Source organism: Narcine bancroftii, chromosome 9 (genome assembly GCF_036971445.1).
Source record: "Narcine bancroftii isolate sNarBan1 chromosome 9, sNarBan1.hap1, whole genome shotgun sequence".
In the NCBI taxonomy this organism is placed as follows: domain Eukaryota; kingdom Metazoa; phylum Chordata; class Chondrichthyes; order Torpediniformes; family Narcinidae; genus Narcine; species Narcine bancroftii.
In genome coordinates this window covers 88,885,726-88,905,894 of record NC_091477.1, presented here as the reverse complement: position 1 = coordinate 88,905,894, position 20,169 = coordinate 88,885,726, and the positions used below count along the sequence as shown (strand labels likewise).

The 20,169-nt window shown below is 37.4% G+C and overlaps 1 long non-coding RNA gene across 1 annotated transcript in view; it reads left to right on the top strand.

Annotated features, from left to right (window-relative positions):
• The window catches only part of LOC138743020 (uncharacterized), a 50,399-nt gene extending 31,745 nt beyond the window's left edge, over window positions 1-18,654 (top strand). The window contains exons 3-4 of the long non-coding RNA XR_011344600.1: window positions 13,788-13,843; window positions 18,399-18,654. This is a non-coding gene — a long non-coding RNA (uncharacterized lncRNA). The remainder of the gene's footprint in view (window positions 1-13,787; window positions 13,844-18,398) is intronic.
• The last annotated feature ends 1,515 nt before the right edge of the window (window positions 18,655-20,169 follow it).

Below are 20,169 nucleotides of genomic sequence, written 5' to 3'. Positions count from 1 at the left end.
AAAGCTTGTTTTGGAGGACTCATCATCATGTACGTGTGCAATATCCTAATGAAGGCCTCCTAATCCAGGCAGGTATCAATCCACCAGTCCTACACTTAGGCTATGGTATCCTTGAGCAGTGTTTGGCTGTCAAAGATTTTCCTGCCAGATGATGCACCAGGTCCAGATGGATCACATCTCCCAGATCAGACTTGATCTGATTGGCCAATGGCCTTGACCAAGATTTTGTAATCAACTTTCAGCAATAAAATGGGTCTCCCACTCTGAATGTATTCCTTTTCAGGCCACTGTTGGATGAACCACTGACTCCAGTAGCTGAGCATAGATATACTGAGCAGAAGACTGCATGCATGTCAGCTTGATATTTGGGATGGCTGGTACAGAAAGGACAAAACTGACTAATGAAAATACTTCCAGGTTTTTTTTAAATTTTACCTTAATGCTTTTTATCAGTTTGAGATTTAGAAGATTTTAAAATAATTAGAACATGTTCAAAATAAGCTCATGAATAATTTTCAAATGTCTCCAAACCTTAATAGCCCAATCAGTTGTCATCATGGATGACTGATAATTCATGGTCTCATCAGCAACTGAAGAATCTCATGAATAGGGGACCAATAATGAAAATCACCAGTTCATGACTTGCAACACTATAATTTAGGGTGCACAAATTAAACACGAGGGCATAGATCAGATAACATAAGAATTCTCACAACAACTTATCTGTCCATGGGGTAAAGCACTACCAAATAGAGGCCTCCTGCAATTTAGAGGAACAACACCTGATATTCCATCTGGGCACTCTCCAACCAGATGGCATTAACAGCAACTTCTCCAGTTTCTGTGATTTCTCCTCCCTGGTTTATTTCTCTCGCCTCCCTCCCTCTCTCTTTCCCTATCCCACTGTTCCCTTTGCACTAGCTTCCCCTCCATTCAGAGAGCTCAGCTCTCCCCCAATCACTTCTTAGCTTTTTCCTTTTCTGCCCTCCCACCCATATCCACCTACGAGCACTTTCTGATAGGCCAGTCCTCCTCCCCCGCCCCTATTTCCCTCCTCGTCATTTTATTCAGGCACTTGCCTGCTTTTTGCTCCTACCTCGATGAAGGCCTCACGCCTGAATTGTTGGTCCTATAGATGGTACATGACCTGCCATGTTTCTCCAGCACTTTTGAGTATTATGTTATAAACATCAGGCAGACCAACCATTAAAATGCAAGTGGGTGTCGTGGACAGACATACTTGTAAATGAATTCCAAAGCAAAAGTTGATTTTGCTTCTCTTCCCACAGATAGAGCCTAAGCAGCTGAGTATTTCTAGTGTGATTTTAAAAGTCAAAGAGACACAATGATAGTAATTTAGAGGCTTCTCGACAGAAGTTGGAAGGAATGGAATGATATAGATGATCTGTAGGCAGAAAAGACTTTAATTTGATATCATGATTGATGAAATTGTTAATAAGATCATTGGGATTTTATGTTTTCAAAATAGAAGACAAAATCCAGAAAACAATGCAAAACTAATGAGTAATACATCCATAATTGAAACATGAAAAGCAGCAGATGCCAATCTTAAAAGTTGTTTAAAAAACAGAAAATAAGATGAAAGCCCATTGACCAAAAATCTTAATTATGTTTTTCTCACCATAACCACCACTTTACCTGCTAAGTGCTTTCAGATTTGAATTTATTTTAAAAACATATTCGGCCCGAGCTGGCAAAGGTTTTAAAGAGGGTACTGCAGATATTAGCTGGTATAATTCCATGGTTGGATGATTTTATTACTTGAATTGACTGCAGAAAGTGATTTTGTTCTTCAAGCAGAGGAAGTAAATGAAAGTGAGATGACACATTGGTAAAGCTATAAAACAAATGATTTTGCAAATAGGACCAAAGGGTACACCAGCAGTTATTCATGATAAATCAATACAAATGATATCTTTAACTGCATTTGGAATATTATGTCCAATTAAGGCACTTCTCCCTTTGGAAGGTCAAAGATACAGTAAGGTGCAAAAAGAGATTTATTAACATGACAATGGGATAAATGCACTAAATGAAGAAACTACAGAAAATGAAATTTTGATTTCACACTGAAAAATTATGGGAACTTTAAACAATGCTTCTGGGGAAAAACTTAATTCAGTGAGTTAATAATAAATATCAAAAAATGTCAAAACTGGGGGTAGAAGAAATTCAGTTTCAACATAGAATTATAGGTTGAGTACCCCCTTATCCGAAAACCTTGGGACCAGATTGTAGAGCTCGTCGAAAGAACCAAAGACTTGTTGATCCAAACCAAAGCTTTTATTAGCAGAAGACAGGAGCTCTTCACAGGTGGCCGACCAGTCCGGAATGATCCGACCTGGCTAGGGACACAACCCTTTAAGGCCCAGACAGTAGGTGTGGCTAAGCTCTAAGCCAATCGCTGTAAGCACAGTCATTACATACTCTAGATACTGTAACATTGGTGATAGGTCTGTACTATCACACAGATGTTTTTCAGATTTTGGAACAATGGAACTAAGCAGCACAGTAGCGTCAGCAGAATACCTATATCAGCGGTTAAACAGCAACAACAAACAACAGCAGGCTTTTTGAGCACGATTATGATGCCACAAATGGAAAATTAACATGAAGTAATGTTTAGTCCTTACCAGGACTACAAAAGAAGATCACCTTCCTGACCACCTCCCCGCTGCCGGTTCCTAATCACCTCCCCACTGCCACTGCTGGTCCCCGCTCCTGACTGGGAGCCCAAGGTTCCTGCTCTTGCCTGGGTACCTGAGGCAACTTCTTCGATGCGGACAGCACAGCACCCAATATTGAGAATGGAGTCACTGTCGCCAACTCTAGCTGCAGCTGAAGCATATATATATGCATATATATTATACACTGTTATTCTCATTAAATTGGCCCCAACAGAGCATCTGAGCCCCATACAGGCAAGTCAGATGTTAACCATATAACCATAACCATATAACCATTTACGGAGCGGAAACAGCTCATGTTGGTTGATTATTTTTTCCCCCAATTGTTACGTCATGTCAGTGCTTTAACAAAAAGGTTTTTGGATCTTTTTGAATCTTCAGATAAGTGGTTCTCAACCTGCACCTATTTGGTTAGGCTACCTCGATGAATTATTTCTCAGCATGCAGTGTTACATTATATACCATCGCCTTTAATAATTCTGGCTTCTCATGCTGTCTCACCATACTCTTCCAAAAAAGATTATGTATCTATGTTTCACTGCAGAGAGAATTAGTAATGTGCATTTGTGCTAATTAGATTCAAATATTTCAACACTAAATGGTTAGCACTGCCTTAGAAGAAAAATATATTTGAAAATCGAAGTCAACACAATTAGAAGCTATATAAAAAATTATGGTTATCAATTATTTTGTCATGAGAATTGCATATGGTGTCTGTATTGCCCCATCAGAGAATCATTTACACCATGCCTCTATTATCCAAAATACCAAGCATTCGTTGGGGTCTAGTCCCTGATGCTATAACCACTACCCCTTGAGGCACCAAGTTACCTGGTCTGCCAGCAATATTCAATGTTCTTCCTATCTCAGAATAATTACCTCAATGAAGTTATCCACTTATCGAGAAGTGGTCACTGAATTTCATTTTAACTGCCTTAAGATTTTTATGTTTCACTGCATTAAAAAGATTACAGTTTAATACAAAGTAAAATACAAAAGTCTGCAGACACCATGGTTGAAGTAAAAACATAATGCTAGAGAAAGTCAGCAGGCCAATCAGTGTACTTTGTCTTTCTTTGGCTTGGCTTGGTTGGTTGGGGTTGGGTGTTGGGTTTTTCCTCCTTTGCCTTTTGTCAGTGAGGTGGGCTCTGCGGTCTTCTTCAAAGGAGGTTGCTGCCCGCCAAACTGTGAGGCGCCAAGATGCACGGTTTGAGGCGATATCAGCCCACTGGCGGTGGTCAATGTGGCAGGCACCAAGAGATTTCTTTAGGCAGTCCTTGTACCTTTTCTTTGGTGCACCTCTGTCACGGTGGCCAGTGGAGAGCTCGCCATATAACACGATCTTGGGAAGGCGATGGTCCTCCATTCTGGAGATGTGACCCACCCAGCGCAGCTGGAGATAAAGGTACATGACCAATGTTTCAGGCTTGAGCCTTTCATCATTATGAAATAAATGTTGGCAGGCACCCAAACAAAATGGTAGAGGGAGGGAGAGGAGCTCAGACCCATAGGTGGATAAGGGAGGGAGGGCACAGCAGCAGACAGGGTGAGGAATAGAGAGGGAATAGTGAATAGAGAGGGAAGTGGGTGGAGAGCTATGGGAAAGAAGATGAGGGGAGAGGTAAGGGAGAGAGAATGGAGAGTAGGTTAGCAGAAACCTGAGAAGTTGATGTTAACGTCATCCAGTTGGAGAGTGCCCAGATGGAAAATCAAGTGTTGTTCCTCCAATTTACAGGTGGTCTTTGTGGGAGAGTACATCAGCCATGGATAGACATAACAGCATGGGAGTTGGGGGCAGAATTGAAATGAGTGACATTGGCTTGTAGGGAGAACTACCGCACACATCTTTTTCGTTCCTTTCAGTCCTATTGCTGAATTAGAGATCCACATACCTGATAGAGCTGAAAGGGAGGGCACACTGGAGGAGGATGCAAGGTGCAGTGTCTGATTGGTTAGTGTCAAGATGAAACACTACCCTCATGATGAGAGGAAACAAATCAATATCTCGAAAGAAGCTAAGATCAAACTGTTGCACCCCACCCTCATCATAATGGTCTAAAACTAGTTTTCCAAAGTCATCATACATTCAAAATGTCTCAGGAACAGAAACAAAGTAAATAAGTAATCTTCAGTTATTACAAATATTACTTGATATAAATAGTCCCAACTTTACATGTTACCACAAACGTTTAGATTGTGTATCCACTATTCAACTTTGGTGATCTCTCCACCATATCGAGGTACCGTGCATACCTTTCCTGATAAAGGGCAAGCTGCTTCTTCTGTACTTGCAAGTTTCTGCGAAATGTCCAATTGACTCTAGATGTCCGTGTCAATTCTTTAAAAGCCACCTTTTGAAGATATCCAAAAAAGTGGGGGAAAAAAATTATGAAAAATAATTTATTTAATCCACAAATTTACTCCAGATCAGATGGGATTTGAAGAGTAATTACCTTCGTCGAAAGAACCAAAGACATGATGATCCAAACCAAGGCTTTTATTAACTAAAAGACGAGCCTATCACAAGTAGGTCGACCAGTTCAGAATGACCTGGTCTGGCTAGGAGCAATCCTTTAAGACCTTCCAGTAGGTATGGCTACACTCTCAGCCAATCACAGTCATCCTACACTACCATCTGTACATATACACATTGGTGATATACCCCTTGTTTGAACTTGAGCAAAAACATTGACATGTATTAATGTCGTTTAATGCATCATATATTGTTTTTGATAAAATGTGTTAGTGATGAAATTTTTTTTTTTACTAATATCACTGGTTTCCAAGTGTGTTAATGGATCATCAACCATTAGAAATGTTATTTGAGGGGAGGAGTCACGTGATGGAGTAGTGGCCGGACGGTGAACTCCAGCCCTCTCCAGAAAAGTCGGGAAAAACAAGAGAAAATACAAAGGCACAGAAATACAAGTTAAAGAAAAGTGAGTATAAAGGTGGAAAGAAGATGGAGACAAAAGGAGAAAAATCAAAATCAACGGAAAGAAGAGAGGAAGAGAAGACAACGGAGGAAAAAGGTGAAGGCCTTACCTGTCCGAAGAGGCCCGCTGTGGAGAGAAGACCCCACTACCTCAGGTCGGTAGAAAAAGAACTACAACAATGGCTCACAGAGCCGAGTAAAAGTGCGCAACCGCGCATGCGCGACTCCTCGCGCATGCGCGATGTGCATGAAAAAAAACACACCGACGGGAGGGGGGACCAGCTGGGGAGTCGATCTCCACAGCCGGCAACGACAGCTGCAGAACACCTGCAGCAAGAAGAGACCACAGAAGACAATGGAAACAAGAAAGAAGAGGAGGAAAGGGCAGCAAAGAAACAACAGATGGCCAACCTAGAGGAAGAAGAAGAGGAAGAATACAGTGAAATAGATAAAGGGAAAGGCAAGGTAAAGGATATACTTGCTCTTGTTAGAGGATACATGGAGTCATTTAAAGAATGGCAAACACAGGAATTCAATGATTTAAGAAGAAGAATAAACAACACAGAAAAGAAAATAAATAAAATGGATATGACCTTAACAGAAATGGGGAAAAAAATGGACAAGATGGAAGAGCGGGCAGTAGCAGCAGAAATGGAGGTAGAAGACTTAAAAAAGAAATTGGAGGAATCTAATAAAAAAACTAAAGAGACACAAGAATTACTAGCCCAAAAAATAGATATAATGGAAAATTATAACAGAAGAAATAACATAAAGATAGTGGGCCTTAAGGAAGATGAAGAAGGCAAGAATATGAGGGAGTTTATAAAAGAATGGATCCCTAAGGCCCTAGGATGTCCAGAACTACAGCAAGAAATGGAAATAGAAAGGGCACATAGAGCATTGGCCCCTAAACCACAACCACAACAAAAACCAAGATCTATTGTAGTAAAATTCCTAAGATATACTACAAGAGAAAAGGTACTGGAGAAGACAATGGAAAAAGTAAGAGAGGGCAACAAACCACTGGAGTATAAAGGGCAAAAAATCTTCATTTATCCAGATATAAGCTTTGAACTCCTAAAGAAGAGAAGAGTTCAATACAGCAAAAGCGATTTTATGGAAGAAAGGATATAAATTTACACTGAAGCATCCTGCGGTATTGAAAATATTTATTCCAGGACAACAAAACAGACTATTCTCGGATCCAGAAGAAGCACGAAAATTTGCAGAACAATTACAAAAATAGACTGAGGGATGAAGACGGGTAATGAGAGCAAAAATTATCACGATTGATATGTATGTGGGTAAAGACAAAAATAGACTGAGGGATGAAGACGGGTAAGGAGGGTAAAAATGACCACGATTGATATGTATGCGGGTAAAGAGGTATAAGAGTGAATAGAGACAATGGGCATATGTGAAAGTATCTGTAATTAGAGGAAAACATAGAGAGTATAGACAAGAATTAATAAGGGAAGGTAATGGAATAGAGAGAATAAGGAGGGAATTAAAAGAGTGACCTTTGTGACATAAAAAGCGAAATCTTTTCTGGGGGGGGCTGGGTGGGGGAAAAGAGCGGTCACTGCAAAATCAGTTGACGCTTGCGAGTGGATTCGCAAATCCAAATGGAGAGGGGAGATGTGGTTGTCCGACAAGGGATAAAGGGCAACTCAGGAGGGGAAGGGGAGATTGGGGATAAAGAAGATAGAAATAGGAGAATAAGGAAAATGTTGGATGTTGTAGGAATGTTGTCTGGTAAAGAGTTGAAAATAAGAAAACAGAAATGGAAAAGGAGGAAAGGTAATGATGGAAAAATGGAAAGAGAAGATAAACAAAATATAAAATGGCTACGCTGAACTATATGACTCTAAATATTAATGGAATACATAACCAAATTAAAAGGAAGAAACTACTAAATTTACTGAAAAAGGAAAAAATAGATATAGCATTTGTCCAAGAAACACACTTAACTGAATTGGAGCACAAGAAATTAAAGAGAGATTGGGTAGGACATGTAACAGCAGCATCGTATAATTCAAAAGCAAGAGGAGTGGCTATATTAATTAGCAAAAATGTGCCATTTAAAATAGAAGAGGAAATAATAGATCCAGCAGGGAGATATGTTATGATAAAATGTCAGATATATTCAGAGCTTTGGAATCTACTTAATATATATTCACCTAACGAAGAAGATCAAAAGTTTATGCAAGATATCTTTTTGAAGGTAGCTAATACGCAAGGGAACATACTAATAGGAGGGGATTTCAATCTGAATTTGGATCCAAATATGGATAAAACGGGGAAAAAAATTAACAGGAAGAACAAAGTAACCAAATTTATAATTAAATCAATGCAAGAAATGAAACTTGTGGACATATGGAGGAAACAAAACCCAAAAGAAAAGGAATACTCACACTACTCGACTAGACATAAAACATACTCAAGGATAGACCTATTCCTGTTATCAGCCCACATTCAAGGGAGAGTTAGGAAAACGGAATATAAAGCTAGACTATTATCGGACCACTCACCCGTTATTGGCAATAGAGCTAGAGGACATCCCTCCAAGAATGTATAGATGGAGATTAAACCCCATGCTACTTAAAAGACAGGATTTTAGAGAATTTATTGAAAAACAATTAAAAATGTACTTTGAAGTAAATACGGAATCAGTGGAAGATAAGTTTATACTATGGGACGCAATGAAAGCATTCATTAGAGGGCAAATAATAAGTTATGCAACCAAGATGAAGAAGGACTATAATCAGGAAACAGAGCAGTTGGAAAGGGAAATAATAAACATAGAAAAAAAATTAGCAATAAAGGAAGATACAACCAAAAGAAGAGAATTGGCGGATAAAAAAATAAAATATGAAACATTACAAACATATAAGGTGGAGAAGAATATAATGAAGACAAAACAGAAATATTATGAACTAGGTGAAAAAACACACAAAATCTTAGCATGGCAGCTTAAGACAGAGCAAACTAAGAAAATGGTATTGGCAACAAGGAAAAAAGACAAACAAATTACATATAATCCAAAAGAAATTAAGGAAAACTTCAGAGAATTCTATGAACAATTATACCGAACCGAAAACGAAGGGAAAGAAGGGAAAATAGATGAATTTTTGACTAAAATTGAACTACCAAAACTACAAATAGAGGAACAAAATAAATTAACAGAACCATTTGGAACAGTAGAAATACAAGAGATAATAAAAAATTTACCAAATAATAAGACACCAGGAGAGGATGGACTCCCAATAGAATTCTACAAAACATTTAAAGACCTAATAATACCGCCCCTCCTGGATGTAATCAACCAGATTGATGAGACACAAAACTTACCAGATTCATGTAAAACAGCAATAATTACAGTGATACTAAAACAAGGGAAAGATCCACTCTCACCAGCGTCATATAGACCAATATCTCTGCTAAACACAGATTATAAGATAATAGCTAAACTATTAGCGAACAGATTAGCAGAACAGGTACCGAAAATGGTAAATTTAGACCAAACTGGATTTATCAAAAAAAGACGCACAACAGACAATATTTGTAAATTTATTAACTTAATTCATGCAGTAGAAGGAAATAAAGCACCGGCAGTAGCAGTTGCTTTAGACGCAGAGAAGGCCTTCGACAGAGTAGAATGGAATTACTTGTTCAAAGTATTGCAAAAATTCAGTTTACCGGAGAAGTATATTAATTGGATTAAGCATTATATAAGGGACCGTTAGCGAAAGTGACAGTAAATGGACATGTATCAAAGCAATTTAACTTAAGCAGGTCAACGCGGCAGGGATGCCCACTATCACCATTATTGTTTGCGCTAGCTATAGAACCACTAGCAGAATCGATAAGAAGAGATAATAATATAAAAGGAATAAAAATAAAAGACAGGGAATATAAAATCAGTCTGTTTGCGGATGATGTGATAGTGTACTTAACAGAACCAGAACTATCAATAAAAGAACTATATAAGAAATTGAAGGAATATGGAGAAGTGTCGGGATACAAGATAAACGTAAATAAAAGTGAAGCAATGCCTATGAATAACGCGGATTTCTCAAAATTTAAGGAGGAATCCCCATTCAGATGGCAAACGCAGGCAATAAGATACCTAGGTGTGCAAATAAACAAAAATCTAGGCCAATTATATAAACTCAATTACAATCCACTAATGAAAAAATTACAGGACGATTTAGAGCATTGGAAAGAGCTACCACTAACACTGATAGGAAGGATAAACTGTATTAAAATGAACATTTTTCCAAGGATACTATACTTATTTCAGGCATTGCCAATACAACTGACAGAAAAATTCTTCAAAGAGTTAAAGAAAATAATAAGGAGATTTTTATGGAGAGGAGGGGAAACCGAGGATAGCACTAGATAAATTAACAGAATGGTATAAACAAGGAGGCTTACAATTGCCAAACTTCAAAAATTATTATAGAGCCGCACAATTAAGGTACCTATCAGATTTTTATCAAACAAGGGAAAAACCAGACTGGACGAGACTAGAATTAGATAAAATAGGGGAAAAGATACCTGAACACATATTATATAAATGGGACGAAAAATTGGTACAACATAGAACTTCTCCAGTATTACACCATCTCCTCAATATATGGAAGAAGATTCATGTAGAAAGAAATAAAATAAATTACCAAATACCAAAACTAATATTGACGCAAAATAAGCTACTCCCTTTTACAATAGACAACCTTTCCTTTAGAGAATGGGAAAAAAAAGGGATTAAAAGAATAGAAAACTGTTTTTCAGGAAGTAGATTCTTATCCTTTGAACAAATGAGAGATAAGTACAATATAACTGGAGATACAGCGCTGGCATATTACCAACTGAGATCCTACTTGAAAGATAAATTAGGAAGCAACTTGAGTTTACCAGAGGGAAGTAACCTTGAATATGTGATTACAAATACAATGTTAATCAAAAGATTTATAAAAAATATGTATATTAAACTGCAAGAAAAGGAGAATGAGGAAACAAATGGTAAAACTAAACAAAAATGGGAACAAGATTTAAATATAAAGATAAAAAAGGAAACATGGGAGAAGTTATGCTCTGGAACGATGAGAAATACAATAAATACGAGGCTGCGTATGATACAATATAATTGGTTACACAGACTATACATTACACCGCAAAAGTTAAATAAATGGGACCCAACAGTATCTGATAGATGTTTTCGATGTAAAAAAAGAAAGGGGAACAACAATTCATGCAATCTGGACATGTGAGAGAGTAGAAAAATTTTGGGATGATCTCAATCAGATATTAAATAAAATAACAGAAAACAATATACCAAAGAATCCAGAGATCTTTCTCCTAAGTAACATAAAAAATAAAGAATTTGGAATTGACTTGGAAGATGCACAAAAAAGATTTGTCAAGATAGCCCTAGCCGTAGCAAAAAAATGTATTACGTCAACCTGGAAATTGGAAGATAATTTGAAAATACAACAATGGTATATAGAAATGAATAAATGTATTCCATTAGAAAAAATAACATATAGTTTAAGAAATAATATTGAAATATTCGAACAAGTATGGGAGCCTTACATTAAATACAATAGCGAAAACCTACCGGGAACAAACATTACCTAAGTTGATGGAAGGAGAAGAAAAGAAAAGAATGGACTCAGTAGAATTTCTGGTGTATTTTTGTTGAATGACAACATTGTCTAACTGAATTAATGCAACCTAGATTGTATACCTAAAATGGATGAGAGGGGGGGGTGGGGGGGTGGCTTGGGAGGAGGGAGGGGGGAGGGAGAAAAAGTCACTGTAAATGTGTGGAAAAGAAAAAGTGTATATCATGGCTATTGTGATTTATGGTGTGAAAAATAAAAAAGTTAAAAAAAAAAATGTTATTTGACATTGAAGAAGAAACTCTAAACATTTGCATCCTCAATATCTGCTCCATTAAAATTTATAGGAAAAATCCCCAGAGAAAAGGAAATACAAGTTGAAGTCCGATAGACCAGCAAATTAGACAGTTGCGTGCAAGCTGAGCACGAGGTTTACCTTTTACCACATCATACTTTATAAATACATCTTGACAATACAAGAGAGCTTTATTTTAAAGTGAAAGCTGTCAAATAGATTATGGACTAATTTTTCCAGCTTTATTCAGTTATTAATCATCTTGAACTCTATCATGGCTTGGCTTCGCAAACAAAGATTTAGGAAGGTTCACAGACATAGGCACATCCTTTGCGTCTGCACAATGAATTTTCTTTTAGGTGGAGTGCAGTGTGTGCAGTACTAGCCCCACCTTTTACACCCAGGGTTTATCTGCCACTGCCTAGCATGTTGGGATGGTGGCAGCCAGGTCCTTGGGTCATAGGTGTTACATCGGAGTGACCTTCCCCTAGATGAGGCTAATGAGCCCCATCTGCCCAGATTTGAAATGAGTTTTCTTTCTCATAGGCTGGCTGTCAATGAAGGATAACAAGCCAAGCCTACCCATTCAGATATACCGCTGGACACTCGGTCGCACCATGATGTATCAAACTCAGTGAAAAGAGGAGACACCAACGAGAAGGTGTTGCTACGGATGCAATAATGCAGCAGAGGCCATTTACAGTGACAAACGTGGCCACGTGGTGATCATTACAACGAGAAAGGCAAGGCAATGGATTACGTGTGGACTTTCCCTGGGTGAGACAGACATTAGGCTCAGACCTCACCCGCCGATCACACCACACATGAATTCTATCACACACCCAATAAATGGTGCAGAAACTGACCGTATTCAAATCTGTAAAAACACAGGTCTTAAGAAGAGATGAGGAAGAAAATGTTCCAGTAACAACTGCAAGGAGCCAAATAGGATGTGCCTTTGATTAGGTGCTGGAGTCTCTGTAGAATTTGAAAATTGTACCTCAAAGTCCCCCACATTAAAAGTGAATCAACTTGCAGGAGACATCTTCTTTCTAATGTGTAGTCATAGAACCAGGAGTTGCAGTAAGAGTTCATCATTATATTTCTCAAAGTGTACCCAGACCTTGGAAGCAAGAAAGAAAATTTATGCTGGCCTTTGCAGTGGTTGCAAATTAAACAATAAAATGAAACAACTTAGTTGGTTGTGTTGCCAAAGTTCTTAATAACTTCTTAATACAAGTCCAGTGTAGCATGACAGAGAACTTAAGCTAATTGCTGAACTTGACACAATTTCAAAAATGTTCATTTCCTTCACCTCGCTGAATGTCATATTATAGATGAGAGTAACTGAGATTTTTCCAACCGATAACCAAACTGAAATATTATTCCTTGATTTGTTATGTGGAGGAAAAGATGTCGCAACATAACTAAACTTACCTGGCCTTGCTTTAAAAAAATAATCTGGGTGGGTCAGGGAAAATTAAGTAAATTCTGACACTCAACTGTATATTTTCTTGAGAAGTAAAAACAAAGATAATTCATTATTTGATACCTGCAGTACATACACAATTTAAATTGATTTGTCTTATTTCATCCTAAAGCATTTCTGCAGAGAGTAACCATAGAAACAAGAAAAAAAAAATCGATCAAGCTACACTTTCGACATTGCTTCAGACCTCATTGTCAGAAGAAGGTCAAATATATTGGGGAAGAAGACAGGGCACCTGGCAGGTGACACACAATTTACACTCCCCATTTATACTGACTGAGCAGTACCTCAGCAGGATGAGCAATTACTGTGGACATATAATTCATGCATGAGATACCATGGTAGTGGCTGGTCATGTCCTCAGAGATAACTGAAAATAACCAGTATATTCTTTCACTTTACACAGCTGCTCATTCCAACTTCAAAATGTCAAATGGTCAAATGTAAATTAATGCAGATTGTGGTTTCTTAAATTCTATAAAGCTCTGTAAATGTGAAGGAGCACAATGCAGCAATGTACTGGAATTGAGATGAGGATAAGTTATTTGGCACAAGAAAGCATTAATAAGCTGGTCAAAATGTATTTTTTATGAAGATAAAGTAAACAAACTCTCGGGGAAATCCAATTTATCTTCCATTGTTTAGCTGTGGTTGCATATTCAATATTAATACAATGGTACTTAATAGTTCACACTTTAAAATATAATTATGCTGATGTGCTTTATTCATTTTCAAGCCAGGAACATTTATTGAGTAAAAGCATCCAGAAAAATAGAAACAAGATTACATCAGGTAATGATAAATTCTGTCTGCATCTTGCATCCCGAACTGAACGACATTATCTGAAGCTTCACAAAAATTAGTACAGGCTTTGCAACCAAGAGTACTGACATAATCGCATGTATAAATAATGTTGTTCTTAAAAACAGAGGAACTATTTAAATTGTGTTCAAATACTCCTGAGAAAGCCTGCATTGTGCAGATGGTGGAACTTCTATCTTGCTGCCAAACACAAAAGTGCACACTCTCAGAAGTGGAGAGCAAATTACAATCTATGGGAGAAAACAACGAAGTGGATAGACAGACCAAATCACTCCACTTATCTGCCTCCTCTGTGCCAAGCCTGATTCCATGGTTGAAATGCAAATACGTTTGAAATAGAAACAAAGTTCTGGAGATTTACAGCAGTTCAGAAAGAATCTGTGGTGAGAGAAATAAAGTGAACATTTCAGTTCATCAGAACTGACGCCATTTTGAAGATGGCTCAGAAACCGGAAATGTCAACTCTGATTTATTTCTCCACAGCCCTCCCTGATGGGACATTATTTTCAGGTTAGAATCTAAGCGACTAATTTTCTTGCTTCTTCGAGTGAGAGTTCTGGCCAGGTCATGACTGTGTTTGTAGCAGACTTCAGCAGGGATTTTATCCAAATGCTGCACCTGGCAATTGGAGTCAGTGAAACATATAAGCCTCCAGACACTGTGATTGTTGGAAAAACGCGGAAATGTTGGAGGAACCCAGCAGGTCTTGCAGTGTCTGTAGGAGGTAAAGATGTATTAAACAACATTTCAGGCCTGAGCCCTTCAAGTTATGAGTAAAAAATCTAGCAGGTGTCTGAATTAAAAGTCTGGGGAGAAGGAAAGAAAGAGCAGGGGGAGGCGCACTGACCAACAAACAAAAAGTGATAACTGGATATTGATAGAAGGGCAGGAGAGGAAAGGTGAGAATTGATCGGGCAGGAGGGGAAGCTCTGTGATTGTAGAGATGAAGGAAAGGAGACAGAGAGAGGAAAGGAGAAATACAGATAGATAGAATGGGGTGGTAGTGAAGGGCTAACAGAGGGTTAATGCCATCCAGTTGGAGGGTTCAATCATGTCCTTGCAAGGCAACCTGTCGCTGCAGCCGTGAATGACATTTACATCATTCTTCCTCAAAGAATATGTCTCGCATGTTCTTCATCAGCTTGTGCAAGTTCACTGTGAGCTTGGGAGAACACATCTACTCTGTTCTCATCACTGTAGTATCCATTCATTCAATAACAACCCTCCAATATAGCTGAAAGAGTGATTTATGATTTATATTATGTCCTTTTAGGGGAAAAGGCTCAATCATAGCAGTTGTGAGAGTTTGCAGTACATCAATGAGAAATATTGCAGTGAACCTGAAGCATCAGTTTCAGTATGAAATTACATCATGAAACCTGATGATATTCGTCTGTGACTCATGTGATGTGTTAGGGTCTCTCTTTCTTAATGCTGTTTAACAGCATTATTACAAGTTCCAGTGCAACATTTTGCATGTTTAATGTTGCAGTTAGCACAACACAATGACAATACCAGAGTCCCATGTTCAAACCTGGTGCAGTATGGAATTAATATGTATTCTCTATGACCTGTGAGGAGTTCCTCCAGGTGCTCTGGTTTTCTCCCACACTCCAAACAAAAAGTACAGGGTTTGTCGGTTAATCACTGCATTTGGGCAGCACAGACTCGTGGGCTGGAAGGGCCTGCTAGCGTGATATAACTCTAAAATTAAATTAACAGGTATTTCAGTTTAACTACACTGTGACAGATTATGTTGTGTTTGCTTTGTATATAGATATGTTTTTGGGAGATAAATTGGAGCAGTTTTTAAGTGTAGGTCACACACACACACTTTAAAACAGATTTTATTTAAAATGCTGGAGCTCTGCTCATGCTAGACATGTCGGCTCCAGAGCTTTTGTAAAAGCTTTGGAGAGACTTCACGATAAAAAGGCAACAGATGAAAGAACTTATCGGAGCCGTGAACTATCTGGAATGGAACTTGCTGTTGTAGGAGGGTCATGTGGTTTTGCAAGCAGAAAGAGTCAAACAGGTTTTCTCTCTGAGAGAAAGAGAGAGACACACACAGAAATCAGTTCTGCAGTTTTACAGTCAGCAGCTGCAGCTGGGACTGGAACAGGACAAGCTGGCAAGCTTGTGGAAACCCCATTTGGAAGACTGGTTGTGAGTGCTTAGTTCAGCCTGCTCAAAGCCCTTGTGGTTCATGCAAGAGGAGAGGACTGGCTGTCTAATGTTTCACTTGGAATAAGATAAACAAAAAGGAACTCTGTGGTGACCTGAAAGAAAGAGGTTATCATCTGGAGAACCCTGAGGGGGATCGTTTCTTCAGCAAGACGCTGAACTGGCTGATTAAAAAGGAATCAGTTGTAGATGTCCAGTGAACAACAAATCTCTCTCTGAAAACCAACAGGAACCTTCCTGAGCAGTAACCATTTACCTTTCAAACACTAAAGTCTGGTGAACTTTAAGAATTTCCTGCAACTAGTAAACTTGGAGGAATGAGAAGTGAGATTGGATTGTGAATTGAATAACTTTTCTGAACTCACACACACATTACATACACGTGCACTTAGAATTAGAAGGGGGTTAAGTTAGGTTAGTTAAGTCAATAGTGAGAAGTTAAAGTGTGATTCTGTTTTCATGTTTAAAGATAATTAAAAGCAACTTTTGTTTAACCACTTGTCTTGATGAATATCTATTGCTGCTGGGTTTTGAGGTCCTCTGGACTCATAACAACACTAATAGGACAAAAATATCAGTCTTGCTGTTATTTCTCTTCACATATTCCAGACCATTGCATGATTTGTACAACATTTCAATATCCAGAAACATTAATTACAGAGCAAAACTCTTAATTTGCATACCTGTGGTGGTTATATTGCCTTTTATATGTGTTAATCAATTGCAGGCGAATATTGAAAAAGCACCAATGCATCTCAGTAATCAGCTAAATAATCTGATCTCCAGCTACTTCAAATGAACCACATGACCACAGTTCATTGATACAAAAATTGCTACTGACTGCAAAGAGAATGGTGCCCATTTCTCAATCCAATTTAGGATGTCCTGACACATGTATTGCTCATGAGTAGGGCAGGGAGCAACAATATACTCTATAGTATGAGTGAAACAAAAGATTAGCATTACTCTAGGTTATTAATAGAATGAAGTATCTCATAATGAGAGAAAGAATGGAATAAATCTGTCAAAATATTACCATGGTGAATCTGCTCACATTTCATTTGAATCATTTAGAATGTTGACCTTCTCTGTATTGTTGCTGCTAATCACAATAAGCCAGGATTCTCACAATCGACTGAGTGAATGAAGGAAAATCATATTTTAGCATCTGCTTTATGTATTTCTGTCACAACTCTTATAAAACTTGACAAACAACAAAGGCCACTGCAGAAGTCTGAAAGTGTTCCATCATTGTACTGTGGCACATGGTCTCTCTCACACAAAATGCGGCTGAAAGAAATACATATCATTTTCCCCAAAATCTGTCAGCTTTTCCACTTGTTTATTGGAGAAAGGAATCCAAAACTGACCTCTTGTAGCAGGAAATGTTTGATGAAGGATGGCTTTTGCATTTTAAGGAAGAGCAAAGAAGTTAAATCTTCAACGCAGCAATTCTCAGCAAATTCTGATGGTAAAAAGATCCTTTCACAAACTGAAGATGGCAAAATGAATGTTTTTGCATCAAACTATTGCCTCGTCTTGATAGAGGGTCTCAAAGCAAAACATTGATTGACCATTTCAATCCATGGATGCTGCCTGTCCCACCGAGTCCCTCCAACCTCCTTTTGTTCATTCAACATTCCAACATCTGCAATGTTTGTTTCTCCAGGCTTGAAATCTCATTTTTATATGAAATTTGTCAGTAAAAGAAAACTAGGCCATATTGTCAATGGTGCAGAAGAAGCTGCTAATTGATGGGTGGTCTTCCCCAAAACATAACATTTGTTTCAGCATTGCTGGAATCCTCACTGTCCACCTCCTGTACTCCCATGTCCCTCACCCAGTTCACAACTTGTTTCTCCACAAAATAATCAAAACATTCCACACATCAAAAAAAAATTAAAATTGCACAAGCTGTAAATCAAGTGAAAAATTCTGTTTAAAAAATCATTCGGTCAGGCACCATTTGTAGAAAGAGAAACATGTTTCACATTTCAAGTTGAACACTGTTCTTCAGTTCAATTCCAGAAACCATCATTAAAGAACATTTTAATAAGAATTGTCAATGGAGAACTCAGTTTTACATCCCTTTGTATATTACTATTTCATAAATCACTACCCCATTCAGAAAATTTATTTCCTACTTCAGGGAGTCAGCTTTTAAGAATTGCTGGGATTTTTCTTCTCATAAAAATGGGAATCATTTTCTTTCGATGTCAAGTTTTCTATTCATCAAATACAAAACTACTGAAGCAAATATTTCAATTGTTGTTCTTAAATTCAGAAGGAGAGACATAATTTTACCAGTTATGTATATTCTGACTTTTGGTTTTTTTTCCAGATCGTTTGCATGGGTACAAAACATTTACTCAACAGTAAACATCAAGAAGCCTTTCCAGTGGCATGCCATTGCAGCACATTTGAGCAATATGAATATCTTTAATCTCCAGCTAAAACTTTGCAATAACCTGTAATTGCATGCAGATCATGTCAGTGTTTTAGTCTACTCTGCAACCTACCTGATATTCAGCAATATTTTCATTGTAATGCTTTATCTAAGTAGTTGTTAACTTGATTCTGAATGTGAACAATTTGAAAGTGATATTTTTTGAATATTTAAATTTCTTTTAAATAAATCTTTTGTTGTACCTTTAAAAATACATTTACTGTTTATTTGATTCTTGGAGCAAAAGCACCAGTCACACAATCAGGAATGATATTGAATCTATCACATCTTGATGAGAAATTAGAATAAAATTTGCTAATTGAATTTTGAAAAAGTAAGCTTGACGTACTAATTTAAATTGTAATAATGAATGTCGGGTGTATTCAAGAGAGAATCCCATGTAGCATCAGAAAGTAGTTGTTGAAAATCGTGCTCCCATAGTTTCTTAGTCTTGTTTAGGGTCTTTCCACTGGGCATCAATGATAATTCATGGAGAACTGATAACAACTTTTTGTTTTATGTTCCTTGCTTTCCAATTATTGGGAAAGCATCTTCCATACCTTGTCTTTAGTTCTTAATATTAATTTGCCTCCTAATCTTTTTCTTGCCCTATTTGGAATAAGTAAGTCACCCGATTTAAATTTGTCTCGCCTACAATTCCATGTAGTTGGCTACTTATTGCCCACATGAGGTGGAAGAATATTATCCCTCCAACACATACTCAACGGTTATCTGATGTGATGGCATGCTTGACTCTAGAAAAAAATTGGATGCTCTATTTATGTAATGAACCTTAATTTTCTAAATTTAAGGGGTGCTTTCCATAATTATTTGCAGAATTTATAAAATTATTGGATCCCATTTTATGGCTTGGTTGTCCTTTCTTTTTTATGCATTTATGGAACAAACATGTTTAATCATAACTTATCAAAGGAAGGGTGACGTTAATAGAATAGTTTTTGTTTTATACACATTTTGGGTTTTTTTGTCTCCTTCATAGATTGTTTACAGCTATTTGTTAAGATACATTTATGTTGTTGGATATATTTCTTGCTATTACCCATGTATGAGCATGCACACATATATGCACATATAGATACACATATATATTAAAAACAATATAAATCATAGAAGAATGATATTAAATGGCATTTACACTTATGCTGCACCAAAGTATATTTGACCAGTGTTCTTATAATTCCTCCATCATTCTTCACCCCTCATGAAACACATCTTCCTTTGACAAACGATACCAATTTGAGGCACAATTGATATTTTGAACAACTGATAAAATCTTCCAATTAAAAAAACACTCATCTTTACAAATATTTTTTTGTGGCACTCAAAAATATGTAATTCAAACATCAATTTTAATTATTTGTGACAAAGTGACGCAACTTAGATTCTTCCCTTTAGGATTAAATCTAATTTAAAGTTCTTGCAATGGAAACACAAACTTGTTAGTTTGTTAATGTCCATTCTGTTCTGTGTAAAACATTTGTTCTGCCATCCAATTTAACACAATTGCTTTTTCCATTTTAGTTGCCATGGGGTCATTGTGTTCCTACAATTGTCACCAGTGACTAGAAATTTTACTTTCATAGACATAAAATAATTTTTTTTAATGGTTGAACACACCAATATCTAAAATGTATCAAGACTGATT